We start from the raw sequence: 15,747 nt of genomic DNA, 5'->3' as shown, positions 1-15,747 counted from the left end.
TTTCTGTTTCTCTGCCTTGGCCCAGGTACCTGGATTCTGGAGTCAAGTTGCATGGATTCAAGTCCTGCTTGCTGACTGGGCTTGGGCAAGTGTTTTAACCTCTGTAAGCCCCCATGTCCTCACCTGTGAAATGAGGACCATGAGGCGGCTGTGAGGTTTAAATAAAATGATGCTTGGGTAAGAGTGCTGCTTTATGGTAAATGCTGTTGCAATGATTGTTATTGGAGATTATGTTTACTGTTCCTCCCCTTCCCCAGTTCAAATTCTGTCAATCTTACAAGGCCCAGCTGGAGTTCTGCTTCATCCACAAAGCTTTTTTTGTCCACTCAAACCAGCAGGGAACTCCACCTTAAATTCTCATGATGAGGTGAATGTCTGATTGCCTTTGATATTCAATATTGTGTTACTATTGCACTAGGTCCTAACTGGTTTTATTCTTGGTCCCTGGTGTCAAGAAAAGTCCTTGAATACTGATAATAAAGGCTGTCTTTTTCTTTTAGCCTCTCCACCACCAGTTACGTTTGTACCATTAGCCCCTTTTTCGAGTGTCATGTTTAAGGATGTACAGATCAAAGTGAACTCATTTAGGATAAACAGAGATGAATTGGCAACATCTACACTGCAAAGGACAACATCCTGGGGTCCAACATTCAGCTGGCTCTGTCCAGCTGCTAGATGGGAAGAAGGTGCTTATTCAGAGGGAAATGCATTTTAAGGCGTGAATGAGTAACTGATGGAAGACCTTGTTTTGACACCCATCTCCTTCTAAAGCTGGTGATTTTCAGCCCTGGATGCACGGCACATTCACTGGGGAGCTTTAAAAAATACTGATGCTCAGACCATATTCTGGGCCAGTTAAATCTAAATCTCTTTAGAGGGCACACAGTTATAGTATTTTCAAAAAGCTTAATAGGCATTTTTTTTGTTTTTACTTTTTAGATTTTAAGTGTTTATTCTATTACTGATTACTATTAATTTGATCAAACAAAATATATTTTAATTGGCAGTTATAATACATTTAGGGACATTCATCTCCACTAATACATTTGAAAAGCTTCCCAGGTGGTTTTATGGTTTTATTATGCAGCCCAGATTGAGATCTAAACCCAGGTTCCACAGCCCTTCCACCTGGTGAATGGGCTTTAGTTTGAATTTCATGTATTCATCCTGTTTTTCTGGGGTATAGGCTGTACTTAGCTTGTAGAAATTAGCTTTTGAGAGAGCACGGATATCTTAAGGGTCCAAACCATGCCCTGAAAGAAACAGTTTATTGTCTTGAGGCAGCTCACAGACACTCAGTATGCCTAGAAATAGAATTTTCCTTGCCCTAGGTCGCTGATGCCATAGTAGAGAACTGACAGGGCTCCCTGAGGACCTAAAGTATTTATAACACGTACAGTATTTCTGCAAGGTGAGCTTTGCTGCCAGAGGCCTGGATTGGGGCAGTTAAGAGTCACTAAGGTAGAAGAGTCAGGCACAGCTGCTCCAGGCTCCCGGGGAAACAGCTCTTAGCACTGAGACAGAGGGGCTCATGTGTCCTTCCCAGAGTACAGAAAGGAGCAAGGCTGGGGAGCAGACTTCCCCAGGCTTCTTCCTTCACCTTGTCTGAGATATTTTGCGGAGGAACTCAATTAAGACTTTAAAAAAACCGATTTATTCAGGTGTAATTTACATAACATAAACTTCATCTGTTTTAACTGTACAGTCCAATGAGTTTTAGTAACATTACAGAGCTATGCAACCATTACCACAATCCAGTTTTAGAATATTTTTGTCACCCCCACCCTGAAAGATCTTTTGTGCCTGTTTGCAGTCAGTTCCTACTCTCAGCTCAGATCCGGGGAACCACGAATCTGCATTCTACCTCCATAGTTTTGCCTTTTCTGGACATTTCATATAAATGGAGTCTACGATGTGTAGTCTTTTGTGTCTTGCTTTTTTCACTTAGCAAATATTTCTGAGGTTCATCCATGTTGTAGCATGTATCAATATTTTGTTCCTTTTTTATTGCTAAACAGTATTACATTGTATGGATGTGCCACATTTTATTTAATCCATTCATCAGCTGATGGCCATTTGGATTGTTTCCACTTTTTGGCTATTATGACTAATGCTGTTATAATCATTCATGTGTAAGTTTTGTGTGGACATATGGTGTCATTACTCCTGGGTAAGTAGTTTGGAAAGGACTTCTTAATTTGTGTGGTAATATATGTTTAAGAAACTGCCAAATTGTTTTCCAAAGTGGCTGTATCATTTTATATTTCCACCCAAAATTCATGAAGGTTCCAGTTTTTGCTCATCTTTACCAACACTTGTTTTCTGTGTTTTTGATTTTAGTGAGTATGACGTGGTATCTCATCATGGTTTAGTTTGCATCTGCCTAATGATTAATGATGTTGAGCATCTTTTCAAGCACTTATTTGCCATTCATATGTCTTCTTTAGCTACAGGTCTCTTCAAATATTTTGCCCAATTTTAAGTTGGGTTGTCTGTCTTATTATTTAGTTGCAAGAGTTCTTTAGTCTAGATAATGTTCCTGATTGGATATATGATTTGCAAATATTTTCTCCAATTCTGTAGCTTGTCTTTTCAATTCCTTGATGGTGTCTTTTGAATATCAAAAATGTTTAATTTTGATGAAACCTTCTTTATCAATTTTTTCTTTTTTGAATCCTGCTTTTGGTGTCTTATCTAAGAAATCTTTGCCTACTCAAGATCATGAAGGTTTTCTCCTAGATTTTAGGAGATTTTAGATTTTCTTCTAAAACAGTTGTGGTTTTAGCTCTTGTATTTAGACATTTGATTAATTTTTTTTCTATTGCCTTGGAATTTTATTTTATTTTTTATACAGCAGGTTCTTATTAGTTATCTATTTTATGCATATTAGTGTATACATGTTAATCTCAATCTCCCAGTTCATCCCACCGCCACCCCAACTTTCCCCCCTTGGTGTCCATTTGTTTGTTCTCTAAATCTGTGTCTCTATTTCTCCCTTGCAAACCAGTTCATCTGTACCATTTTTCCAGATTCCACATATATGCATTAATATATGATATTTGTTTTTCTCTTTCTGCCTTACTTCACTCTGTATGACAGTCTCTAGGTCGATCCACATCTCTACAAATGACCCAGTTTTGTTCCTTTTTACTGCTGAGCAATATTCCATCGTATATATGTACCACATGATCTTTATCCATTTCTCTGTTGATGGGCATTTAGGTTGCTTCCATGACCTTGCTATTGTACATAGTGCTGCAATGAACATTGGGGTGCATGAATTATGGTTTTCTCTGGGTATATGCCCAGTAGTGGGATTGCTGGGTCTTATGGTAATTCTATTTTTAGTATTTTAAGGAACCTCCATACTGTTTTCCATAGTGGTTGTATCAATTTACATTCCCACCAACAGTGCAAGAGGGTTCCCTCTTTTCCACACCTTCTCCAGCATTTGGTGTTTGTAGACTTTCTGATGATGCCCATTCTAACCAGTATGAGGAGATACCTTGTTGTAGTTTTGATTTGCTTTTCTCTAATAATTAGTGATGTTGAGCAGCTTTTCGTGTGCCTCTTGGCCATCTGTGTGTCTTCTTTGGAGAAATGTCTATTTAGGTCTCCTGCCCACTTTTTGATTAGGTTGTTTGTTTGTTTTTAACATCTTTATTGGGGTATAATTGCTTTACAGTGGTGTGTTAGTTTCTGCTGTATAACAAAGTGAATCAGTTATATATATACATATGTCCCCATATCTCTTCCCTCTTGCATCTCCCTCCCTCCCACCCTCCCTATTCCACCTCCCTAGGTGGTCACAAAGCACAGAGCTGATGTCCCTGTGCTATACGGCTGCTTCCCACTAGCTATCTAGTTTACGTTTGGTAGTGTATATATGTCCATACCACTGTCTCACTTTGTCCCAGCTTACCCTTCCCCCCTCCCCCCGTATCCTCAAGTCCATTCTCTAGGTCTGCATCTTTATTCCCGCCTTGGCCCTAGGTTCTTCTGACCTTTTTTTTTTCTTTTTCTGTTTTTTTAGATTCCATGTATATGTGTTTTTTTAATATTGAGCTGCATGAGCTGTTTATATATTTTGGAGATTAATCCTTTGTCCGTTGATTCATTTGTAAATATTTTCTCACATTCTGAGGGTTGTCTTTTCATTTTGTTTACAGTTTCCTTTGCTGTGCAAAAGGTTTTAAGTTTCATTAGGTCCCATTTGTTTATTTTTGTTTTTATTTCCATTAGGAGGTGGGTCAAAAAAGACCTTGCTGTGATTTATGTCAGAGTGTTCTTTTTTTTTTTAACATCTTTATTGAAATATAATTGCTTTACAGTGTTGTGTTAGTTCCTGCTGTATAACAAAATGAATCAGCTATATGCATACATATATCCCCATATCCCCTCCCTCTTGCATCTCCCTTCCAACTTCCTTATCCCACCCCTCTAGGTGGTCGCAAAGCACAGAGCTGATCTCCATGTGCCATGCAACTGCTTCCCACTAGCTATCTATTTTACAGTTGGTAGTGTATATATGCCAATGCTACTCTCTCACTTCATCCCAGCTTACCTTTCCCCCTCCCTGTGTCCTCAAGTCCATTCTCTACGTCTGTGTCTTTATTCCTGTCCTGCCCCTAGGTTCATCAGAACAATTTTTTTTTTTTTTAGATTCCATATATACGTGTTAGCATACAGTATTTGTTTTTCTCTTTCTGACTTACTTCACTCTGTATGACAGACTCTAGGTCCATCCACCTCACTGCAAATAACTCAGTTTTGTTTCTTTTTATGGCTGAGTAATATTCCATTGTATATATGTGCCACATCTTCTTTATCCATTCATCTGTTGATGGACACTTAGGTTGCTTCCATGTTCTAGCTATTGTAAACAGTGTTGCAATGAACATTGTGGTACATGTATCTTTTTGAATTATGGTTTTCTCAGGGTATATGCCCAGTGGTGGGATTGCTGGGTCATATGGTAGTTCTATTTTTAGTTTTTTAAGGAACCTCCATACTGTTCTCCATAGTGGCTGTACCAATTTCCAATCCCACCAACAGTGCAAGAGGGTTCCCTTTTCTCCATACCCCCTCCAGCATTTCTTGTTTGTAGATTTTTTGATGATGGCCATTCTGACCTGTATGAGGTGATACCTCATTGTAGTTTTGATTTGCATTTCTCTAATGATTATTGATGTTGAGCATCTTTTCATGTGCTTCTTGGCAATCTGTATATCTTCTTTGGAGAAATGTCTATTTAGGTCTTCTGTCCATTTTTGGATCGGGTTGTTTGGGTTTTTTTGATATTGAGCTGCATGAGCTGCTTGTATATTTTGGAGATTAATCCTTTGTCAGTTGCTTCATTTGAAAATATTTTCTCCCATTCTGAGGGTTGTCTTTTGGTCTTGTTTATGGTTTCCTTTGCTGTGCAAAAGCTTTTAAGTTTCATTAGGTCCCATTTGTTTATTTTTGTTTTTATTTCCATTTCTCTAGGAGGTGGGTCAAAAAGGATCTTGCTGTGATTTATGTCATAGAGTGTTCTGCCTATGTTTTCCTCTAAGAGTTTTAGAGTGTCTGGCCTTACATTTAGGTCTTTAATCCATTTTGAGTTTATTTTTGTGTGTGGTGTTAGGGAGCGTTCTAATTTCATTCTTTTATCTGTAGCTGTCCAATTTTCCCAGCACACTTATTGAAGAGGCTGTCTTTTCTCCATTGTATATTCTTGCCTCCTTTATCAAAGATAAGGTGACCATATATGTGTGGGTTTATCTCGGGGCTTTCTATACTGTTCCATTGACCTATATTTATGTTTTTGTGTCAGTACCATACTGTCTTGATTACTGTAGCTTTTTGTAGTATAGTCTGAAGTCAGGGAGCCTGATTCCTCCAGCTCCATTTTTCTTTCTCAAGATTGCTTTGTCTATTTGGGGTCTTTTGTGTTTCCGTACAAATCGTAAAATTTTTTGTTCTAGTTCTGTGAAAAATGCCATTGGTAGTTTGATAGGGATTGCATTAAATCTGTAGATTGCATTGGGTAGTATAGTCATTTTCACAATACTGATTCTTCCTATGAAAGAACATAGTATATCTCTCCATCTGTTTGTATCATCTTTAATTTCTTTCATCAGTGTCTTATAGTTTTCTGCATACAGATCTTTTGCCTCCTTAGGTGAGTCTATTCCTAGGTATTTTATTCTTTTTGATGTGATGGTAAATGGGAGTGTTTCCTTAATTTGTCTTTATGATTTTTCATTGTTAGTGTATAGGAATGCAAGAGATTTCTGTGCATTAATTTTGTACCCTGCTACTCTACCAAATTCACTGATTAGCTCTAATAGTTTTCTGGTAGCATCTTTAGGGTTCTCTATATATAGTATCATGTCATCTGCCAACAGTGACAGTTTTACTACTTCTTTTCTGATTTGGATTCCTTTTATTTCTTTTTCTTCTCTGATTGCTGTGGCTAATACTTCCAAAACTATCTTGGATAATAGTGGTGAGAGTGGGCAACCTTGTCTTGTTTCCTGATCTCAGAGGAAATGGTTGCAGTTTTTCACCATTAAGAATGATGTTGGCTGTGGGTTTGTCATATATGGCCTTTATTATGTTGAGGTAGGTTCCCTCTATGCCCACTTTCTGGAGAGTTTTTAGCAAAAATGGGTGTTGAATTTTGTCGAAAGCTTTTTCTGCATCTATTGAGATGATCATATGGTTTTTATCCTTCAATTTGTTAATATGGTTTATCACATTGATTGATTTGCGTATATTGAAGAATTCTTACATCCCTGGGATAAATCCCACTTGATCATGGTGTATGATCCTTTTAATGTGTTGTTGGATTCTGTTTGCTAGTATTTTGTTGAGGATTTTTGCATCTATGTTCATCAGTGATATTGGCCTGTATTTTTCTTTATTTGTGACATCTTTGTCTGGTTTTGGTATCAGGGTGATGGTGTCCTTGTAGAATGAGTTTGGGAGTGTTCCTCCCTCTGCTATATTTTGGAAGAGTTTGAGAAGGATAGGTGTTAGCTCTTTAAATGTTTGATAGAATTCACCTGTGATGCCATCTGGTCCTGGGCTTTTGTTTGTTTCAATTTCAGTGCTTGTGATTGGTCTGTTTATATTTTCTATTTCTTCCTGGTTCAGTCTCGGAAGGTTTTGCTTTTCTAAGAATTTGTCCATTTCTTCCAGGTTGTGCATTTTATTGGCATATAGTTGCTTGTAGTAATCTCTCATGATCCTTCATATTTCTGCAGTGTCAACTGTTACTTCTCCTTTTTCATTTCTAATTCTGTTGATTTGAGTCTTCTCCCTTTTTTTCTTGATGAGTCTGGCTAATGGTTTATCAATTTTGTTTATCTTCTCAAAGAACCAGATTTTAGTTTTATTGATCTTTGTTATTGTTTTCTTCATTTATTTTTCATTTATTTCTGATCTGATCTTTATGATTTCTTTCCCTCTGTTAACTTTGGAATTTGTTTGTTCTTCTTTCTTTAGTTCCTTTAGGTGTAATGTTAGATTGTTTATTTGAGATGTTTCTTGTTTCTTGCGGTAGGATTGCATTGCTATAAAGTTCCCTCCTAGAACTGCTTTTGCTGCATCCGATAGGTTTGGATCATCGTGTTTTAGTTGTAATTTGTCTCTAGGTATTTTTTGATTTCCTCTTTGATTTCTTCAGTGATCTCTTGGTTATTTAGTGATAGCCTCCATGTGTTTGGGATTTTTACATATTTTTCCCTATAATTTATTTCCAATCTCATAGTGTGGGGGTCAGAAAAAATGTTTGATATGATTTCAATTTTCTTAAATTTACCAATGCTTGATTTGTGACCCAAGATGTGATCTATCCTGAAGAATGTTCTGTGTGCCCTTGAGAAGACAGGGTAGTCTGCTGTTTTCGGATGGAATGTCCTGTAAATGTCAATAAATCTATCTGGTCTATTGTGTCACTTAAAGCTTGTGTTTCCTTATTAATTTTTTTGTCTGGATGATCTGTCCATTCATGAGGTGTTAAAGTCCCTCACTATTATTGTGTTACTGTTGATTCCTCTTTTATAGCTGTCAGCATTTGCCTTATGTATTGAGGTGCTCCTATGTTGGGTGCATATATATTTATAATTGTTATATTTTCTTCTTGGATTGATCCCTTGATCATTATGTAGTGTCCTTCCTTGCCTCTTGTAACATTCTTTATTTTAAAGTCTATCTGATATGAGTATGCTACTCCACCTTTCTTTTTCCATCCCCTCACTTTCAGTGTGTATGTATCCCTAGGTCTGAAGTGGGTCTTTTGTAGACAGCATACTTGTTTTTGTATCCATTCAGCAAGCCTATGTCTTTTGGTTAGAGCATTTAGTCCATTCACATTTAAGGTAATTATCAATATGTATGTTCCTATTATCATTTTCTTAATTGTTTTGGGTTTATTTTTGTAGGTCCTTTTCTTCTCTTGTGTTTCCCACTTAGAGAAGTTCCTTTAGCATTTGCTGTAGAGCTGGTTTGGTGGTGCTGAATTCTCTTAGCTTTTGCTTGTCTGTAAAGCTTTTGATTTCTCTGTCGAATCTGAATGAGGTCCTTGCTGGGTAGAGTAATCTTGATTGTAGGTACTTCCCTTTCATCACTTTAAATATATCGTGCCACCCGCTTCTGGCCTGTAGAGTTTCTGCTGAGAAATCAGCTGTTAACCTTATGGGAGTTCCTTGTTGCTTTTAATAATTCTTCTTTGTCTTTAATTTTTGTCAATTTGATTACTATGTGTCTTGGTGTGTTTCTCCTTGGGTTTATCCTGCCTGGGGCTCTCTGTACTTCCTGACTTGGGGGGCTAATTCCTTTCCCATGTTAGGGAAGTTTTCAACTATAATCTCTTCAAATATTTTCTCTGGTCCTTTCTCTCTCTCTTTTCCTTCTGGGACCCCTGTAATGCAAAAGTTGGTACATTTAATGTTGTCCCAGAGGTCTCTTAGGCTGTTTTCATTCTTTTTTTCTTTATTCTGTTCCACAGCAGTGAATTCCACCATTATGTCTTCCAGGTCACTTATCCATTCTTCTGCCTCAGTTATTCTGCTATTGCTTCCTTCTAGTGTATTTTTCATTTTAGTTATTGTATTGTTCATCTCTGTTTGTTTGTTCTTGAACTCTTCTAGGTGTTTGTTAAACATTTCTTGCATCTTCTCGATCTTTGCCTCCATTCTTTTTCCGAGGTCCTGGATCATCTTCGTTATCATTATTCTGAATTCTTTTTCTGGAAGGTTGCCTATCTCTACTTCATTTAATTTTTTTTCTGGGGTTTTATCTTGTTCCTTCATCTGGTACATAGTCCTCTGCCTTTTCATTTTGACTATCTTTCTGTGAATGTGGTTTCCGTTACACAGGATTCAGGATTGTAGTTCTTCTTGCTTCTGCTGTCTGCCCTCTGGTGGATGAGGCTATCTAAGAGGCTTGTGAAAGCTTCCTCGACATTTGATTAATTTTGAATTAACTTTCAGGTATGGTATGTGTAGGAATCTAAGCTAATCTTTTAGCATGTGGATGTCCATTTGTTCATGTACCATTTTTAAGACGTTATTCTTTCCCCTTTGAATTGCCTTGGTGCCTTTGTTGAAAATCAATTCACCATAAATATAAGGGATTATTTCCGGACTCTCAGTTTCATTCCATTTATTTATGTTTATGTTTATGGTCAGTATCACACTGCCTTGGTTATGTGCTTGGTGATAAGTTTGCAATTAGAAAGTATAAGCCCTCCAACTTTGTTCTTCTTTTTTCCAAATTTTTTTGGCTATGCTGGGTTCTTTGTATTTCTGTGTAAATATTAGCTTGTCAATTTCTGCAAAAAGCCTGCTAGGATTGTTTTGTGTGTGTGTTGTTGAACTTATTAATCCATTTGGAAGACAGTTGCCAACTGAACAATATTAAGTTCTCTAATCCATGAATACAGAATGTCTCTCCATTTATTTAGATCTTCTTTAATTTCCCTCAGTAATAATTTATAGTTTTTGGTGTGCAAGTCTTACAATCAATACTTTTTGAGCGTTTGTGTGGTCCTGCTAGGGAAATTTGTTTGCTCGTAATTTTTTTCTCCCCAGAGCTCTCATGGACAACAATGGAGAGAGTGAGGCATAGCTTAGCAGCCAAGAGCAGGAGGCAATGTGGTGAGTGGGAAAGGCACTAGCCTGAGGATCAGGAGGATCAACCCTGATCTTTAGCAAGTCACTTAACCTCTCAGTTTGCTGCTCTCTAAAATGAGTATAATAGCATTTATTTTGCTTCAAGATTGTCAGGATTAGAGATAATTAGAGATAATGTGTGGAAAGACTTGGAAAAATGTTGGAATATATGGGTGTTCACTATTTGGTGCTTGACATTGTTGGTGCCTGTGATAATGATGATGATTATACAGCACTGTGTGTGTGCTATTAAAGGGTTCTCATCCTGGACACTGAGTCTCTTTGCAGCTCAAGGCAGATGCCAATGATCCACAGTGAAGAAGTGAACATTCCATCTCATTTGGTCTTCAAGCAACTTTAAAAGTTTAATCTTTATTTAAAAAATTTAAAAAAATTTCTATACAATTTAAAAGGTTACTTTCCATTCACAGTTATTACAAAATATTGGCTATTTTCCTTGTATTGTACAATACATCCTTGAATCTATCTTACACTCAATAGTTTGTGCCTCCCATTCCCCCATCCCTGTATTGCTCCCCCCATCCACCGCTGGTAACCATTAATTTGTTCTCTGTATCTGTGAGTCTGCTTCTTTTTTTGGTATTTTTTTAGATTCCACATGTAAGTGATATCATACAGTATTTGTCTTTCTCTGTTCTGACAACTTACTGAATTAGCTATTTTCATCCACATTTTGCACCAAGGAAACTGATGTTCCGAAAGATAAAGTCAAGTTCCCAAGGTCACAGAGTTAGTAAGAGGCAGAGCAGGATTTAAACCCAGAGTTTTCTAACTTCAAAGCTTCTGCTTTTCCTTTACACCTCACCACCCCCACTACCCCCACCAAGTCTCATCAGGAGATCTACAAGACAATGATAAATTCTGGACAAAACACATACATAACTCTTCAATGGAAAAATGGATACTGTTAAGTGATTGATATATCTTGTTTATCTATCTCAATTAACATGTTAAAGGTTTAATTCTGCCTTGAGATTAAGGATGGCAGATGTGATTTTCATGACCAAGGATTAGATGGGAAAACCAAGCTGAATTCATAAGGGTTGATCACAGTGAGGTATTACAAAAAGTCACCTGGTTTACATAGCTATAGAGATGGAGATAAAAAGGCAACCTTTGTTTCCAATTTTCAGTGTGACCTGATGATCACTAAATTCCACCATACAACTTCCATTTTCTCAAGTACGATATCACTGGTGAGAGGAAGGTGGAGGTTGTGACAATGTGAGATTTCAGATCCAGAGTTGCTGGTTACTCTGGGCTTATTCAACAGCAGCACAACTATCCATGTATATGAGTGTAGTCTAAAGCTGAGTCTGATGGTTCACCAGTTTTTTTCTTGTTTCCCATGTAGGAGATCTAGGTTTGATTTCTAGCAAATCCTTTAATAGGGTATTATGGAGAGTGCCTAGGCTTTGGAATCAGTTAGATGAATTTTTGTTGCATTTCCATTATTTGCTAGTTTTGTGGTTCTGAGAAATATATGTAACTTATCTCAGCCTCAGTTTGTTCATGTAAAATGGTGAAAATAATTGCCACAAGGAGTAAAATGAGAGAATGTCTATAAATAGCTTATTAGTGCCAGGGGTATAATATGTTCTAGACAAAGAGTACCTTTGCTTCCTTATATGGGAGTTTGAAATAACTATATTTAGTTTTAAAGAAATCTCACTGTGGCCAAGTATATTAGTCAGCTTTTGCCGCAGTAACAAATAGCCTGCAAAGCTCAGTGGTTAAAAATCCCATACATTGTTTCTTGCTCATGTCACCTGAGGGCTGAATTAACTGTTCCTTTGCTGGGCTGCACTGGGTTTGGTTTTGCTCATTGTACCTTTTCATTTCAGGATCCTGATTGAGGAAGCATGCTTTTCTCATGGCAGAGGGCAGAAATAAAAGAGCTGGAGCCAAGCAATACAAGTGTATTTAAAGTTTCTTCTTGGACATGGTGCATATCACATCTGCTCACATCCATTGTCATATGGCCAAACCCTACGTCAATTGGTGGGGAAGTGTACTTTACCTAAAGGGAAGCATGGTATGGGCTTTGTAAAAGAATAAACAAGCTATGTTAACAAGTAAGAATTTTGATGGAGGCAATTCTTGGTAATCCAAAGATTAATAATTATATACATGGAATATTTGGGCTTCTTTGTTTTTATCTTTCTCTTTGGCTGTGGCAGTTTGTCTGCTTTTTCAGTTTTTCTTTTTAAAAGCAAAGCTGATAAAAGATAACTTGTCAGTGTCTGAGAAAATATTTTCCTACCTCTTATTCTTCTCAGCCACTTGCTGATCCATCCTTCTTTACTGGTTTAAATGTTGGCTTTCTTAGGCCCCTTTCTCTTCTCCTTCTATGCTCTTTTCTCTGGCTGACCTCATACAGAACCATGGCTCTAGTTGACTACTCTCTGAGGAATCTTTTTTCAACATTCCCAGTTCAGATGCCTTGGAGCCTCAGACACATATCGCCAGCTGCCCACGTGACATCCTATTATAATGACATATAAATCTCAATATAACAAAACCCAACCCTTGTTACTCTATGTGTACCCTCTAGGACCAGACCATCCAGCCATTTGTATACATCGAACACTAGTATGCATCCTTGCTACCTCCTTCTCCTTCCCTCGCTTATCCAGTCCATTTGCAGGTTACCTTGCCTTTGTCTCTTAAGGGCCTTTCTGATCAGCCACTTCCCTCCATCTCCTCCCACCCCACCCCCACCCCAGATCATGATCCTCTGTCACCTGGACTACTGCAATAGCCCCAGTTGTTTCCCTGTGTTCTTTCCTTCCCCTTCTAATTTGTTTTCTGTGCTACAACTACAGCCAGAGTCATTTAAAAAAATTTGAACTTGGCCATTTCTCTCTTTGGCTTAAAACTCTTCAATGACTTGCTATAGCTTTTAGGATAAAGCCCAAAATCCTTTCCACGGCCCTGAGGGTCCTGCGTGATCTGGCTTTTTCTCTCTCTCCTGTTTTATTTTGCATTATTCTTCTCATTGTCTGTATTGAACACTACAATGTTTTCCCCTTTCAAATCCTTGAGTGTGTCATGCCCTCACCTACCTTGGGGACTTTGCACATGCTTCCCTCTGTATGGAAAGTTCTGACCCTGACCCCTATCCTTGAAATCCTAGCTCAGAGGTCCCGTCCTTGCTGAAACACTCCCCAGCCTCTCCAGGCTGAGAGCTGTTTTCTCTTTTATGATATAAAAACGTTTATGCATATCTTTATGTGCATAGAATGTGTCTTGCAATGTTATTGTTTGCTTATGTAACTCTCTGTCTGGGCTTCAAGGTCTGAGAAAGAGTTTTGTCTTATTCTCCAAACAATGTTTTTAAAAATTCTTTTGAGTTTAAATAAAACTGTTCCAAAGAGAAACCAAAATTCTCTGCTTGTAGAACTCTTTTGGACTAAACCCCATTCATTTTCTCCCTGGAACAATGTAGGCCTTAGAAAAATGAACTTTTTCTATGGAACTTCAGGGAGAAAATGAACCACCTTAGCACCAATGTACAGGGAGCTTGCCTTTCAGATGGGACTCAGAGACTAATGTTACTTGACACCTACCAGTTGTGTGACCTTAAACTAGTCATTTCACCTTAAAGAGGTGAAGCCTAAAGGGCTTCAATTTTTTCATTAATAAAAATAAAGGTGTGGACAAGAGGTCTGATATCTCTTACACCTCTAAATTTCTGTGTTTGTGATTTGGGGTATAGGTCCTTTATGTAAAGAATCTCTCAGTTTTAGAACCGCAAACTGAGTTTAATCCCCACTTTAACTTGAGGGAAGATGAGAATGACAGAGATTATAATGTGTTCAAGGTTCATGCAGCTTACAAGGAAATATCTCACTATGTAGGTAACACTGATCATTATGGTGAATTTCTTTTTACTTGTTGTTTACTGGGTAGGATTGAGGGGTTAAGACAAGATCAGCCTAAATCGATTTTTACTGGAAGCTGGTAATCCCTCAGAGGCTTCTTAGAAGGAGAGTTGCAGGGTTTCAGTGCTTCAATGTAAAGTTGTGCCGTGTGGGCTTCAGTGAGTCTGCAGCTCAGGGAGCTTTATGGAGCTCCTGCCATGTGCATTGCATGGTGCCAAGTTCACTGGAGATAAAGAACTGCAAGCCATGGACTACTTCTGAGGGAGACCAGATCAAAGGATTAAGCCAGTTCTGATCCACTTTGCTCTTTGGGAATGAGGCCAGTGTCACTTAAATGAGTCCAGGGAGTGATATCCAAGAAGACCCCAAGTCATACACCAGACTGTATTGTTCTTAAACGTTAATCTCTTGGCCTAAATAATTGGCCTGCTTAAGAAACCAACCAGCCTGCACCCTTTCCTAATCTGACTGCACTTAGCATTGCCTTTAGGTTGCCCCATATTCCTGGTGGTTCCTCCCTTAACCCCCACAAGTACCAGAACTATTGTTGCCAGAGCTGATGATGGCTAGTATACAGTGTCTGCCATCTGGCTGCTTGCAAGGAATGGATAATCCCTTTAAAGTCTTAATAGTAGGAGATGATTTGTTTGGCCTTATTTTCTAACATTAGCTTTTAGATAGCCTGTATCAAATCCATAAGTTTGATTTACAATATCATGTTAGTTTTAGGTGTACAGCACAGTGATTCAGTTATGTGTGTGTGTGTGTGTATTCTTTTTCAGATTCTTTTCCCTTATAGTTATTACAAAATATTGAGTATGGTTCCCTGTGCTATACAGTAGGTCCTTGTTGGTTATCTATTTTATATATAGTGGTGTCTATGTGTTAATCCCAACCTCCTAATTTGTCTCTTCCTCCTCCCTTTCGCCTTAGGTAACCATAAGTTTGTTTTCTATGTCTGTGAGTCTCTTTCCTTTCCATTTTGTAAAGAAGTTCATTTGTATCTTTTTTTTTTTTTTTTTAGATTCCACGTTTAAGTGATATCATATGATATTTGTCTTTCTCTATCTGGCTTACTTCACTTAGTATGATAACCTCTAGGTCCATCAATATTGCTGCAAATGGCATTATTTCACTCTTTTTTGTGGCTGAGTAATGTATATATGTACCACATCTTCTTTATCCATTCCTCTGTTGATAGACATTTAGGTAGCTTCCATGTCCTGGCTATTGTAAATAGTGCTTCAGTGAACATTGGGGTGCATGTATCTTTCCAAATTACAGTTTTCTCCTGATATATGCCCAGGAGTGGGATTGCAGGATCATATAGTAGCTCTATTTTTAGTTTCTTAAGGAACTTCCATACTGCTCTCCGTAGTGGCTGCACCAATCTGCATTCCCACCAACATTGTAGGAGGGTTCCCTTTTCTCTACACCCTCTCCAGCATTTACTACTTGTAGACTTTTTGAGAATGGCCATTCTGACCAACTGCTAACCTTTTTAAATGTTAGTTTTCTTATCCATCCAATGGGACAGTAATTTCCTTCAAAGTTGTGGAAAGCCTTTGTGAGGTGGAAGTCACTCTAACAATATCAGGTGCTGTTCTGTGTGGACCCCAGTCCTCTCCTCCTCGGGTAGGTCCTGTGTTTGAGGAGTGTGAGATGCTGGGTGGAGTCGTGTA

Source organism: Eschrichtius robustus, chromosome 3, assembly GCF_028021215.1.
Source record: "Eschrichtius robustus isolate mEscRob2 chromosome 3, mEscRob2.pri, whole genome shotgun sequence".
In the NCBI taxonomy this organism is placed as follows: Eukaryota; Metazoa; Chordata; class Mammalia; order Artiodactyla; family Eschrichtiidae; genus Eschrichtius; species Eschrichtius robustus.
The sequence above is the reverse complement of the archived record's forward strand: the minus strand, read 5'-3'. Positions refer to the sequence as shown.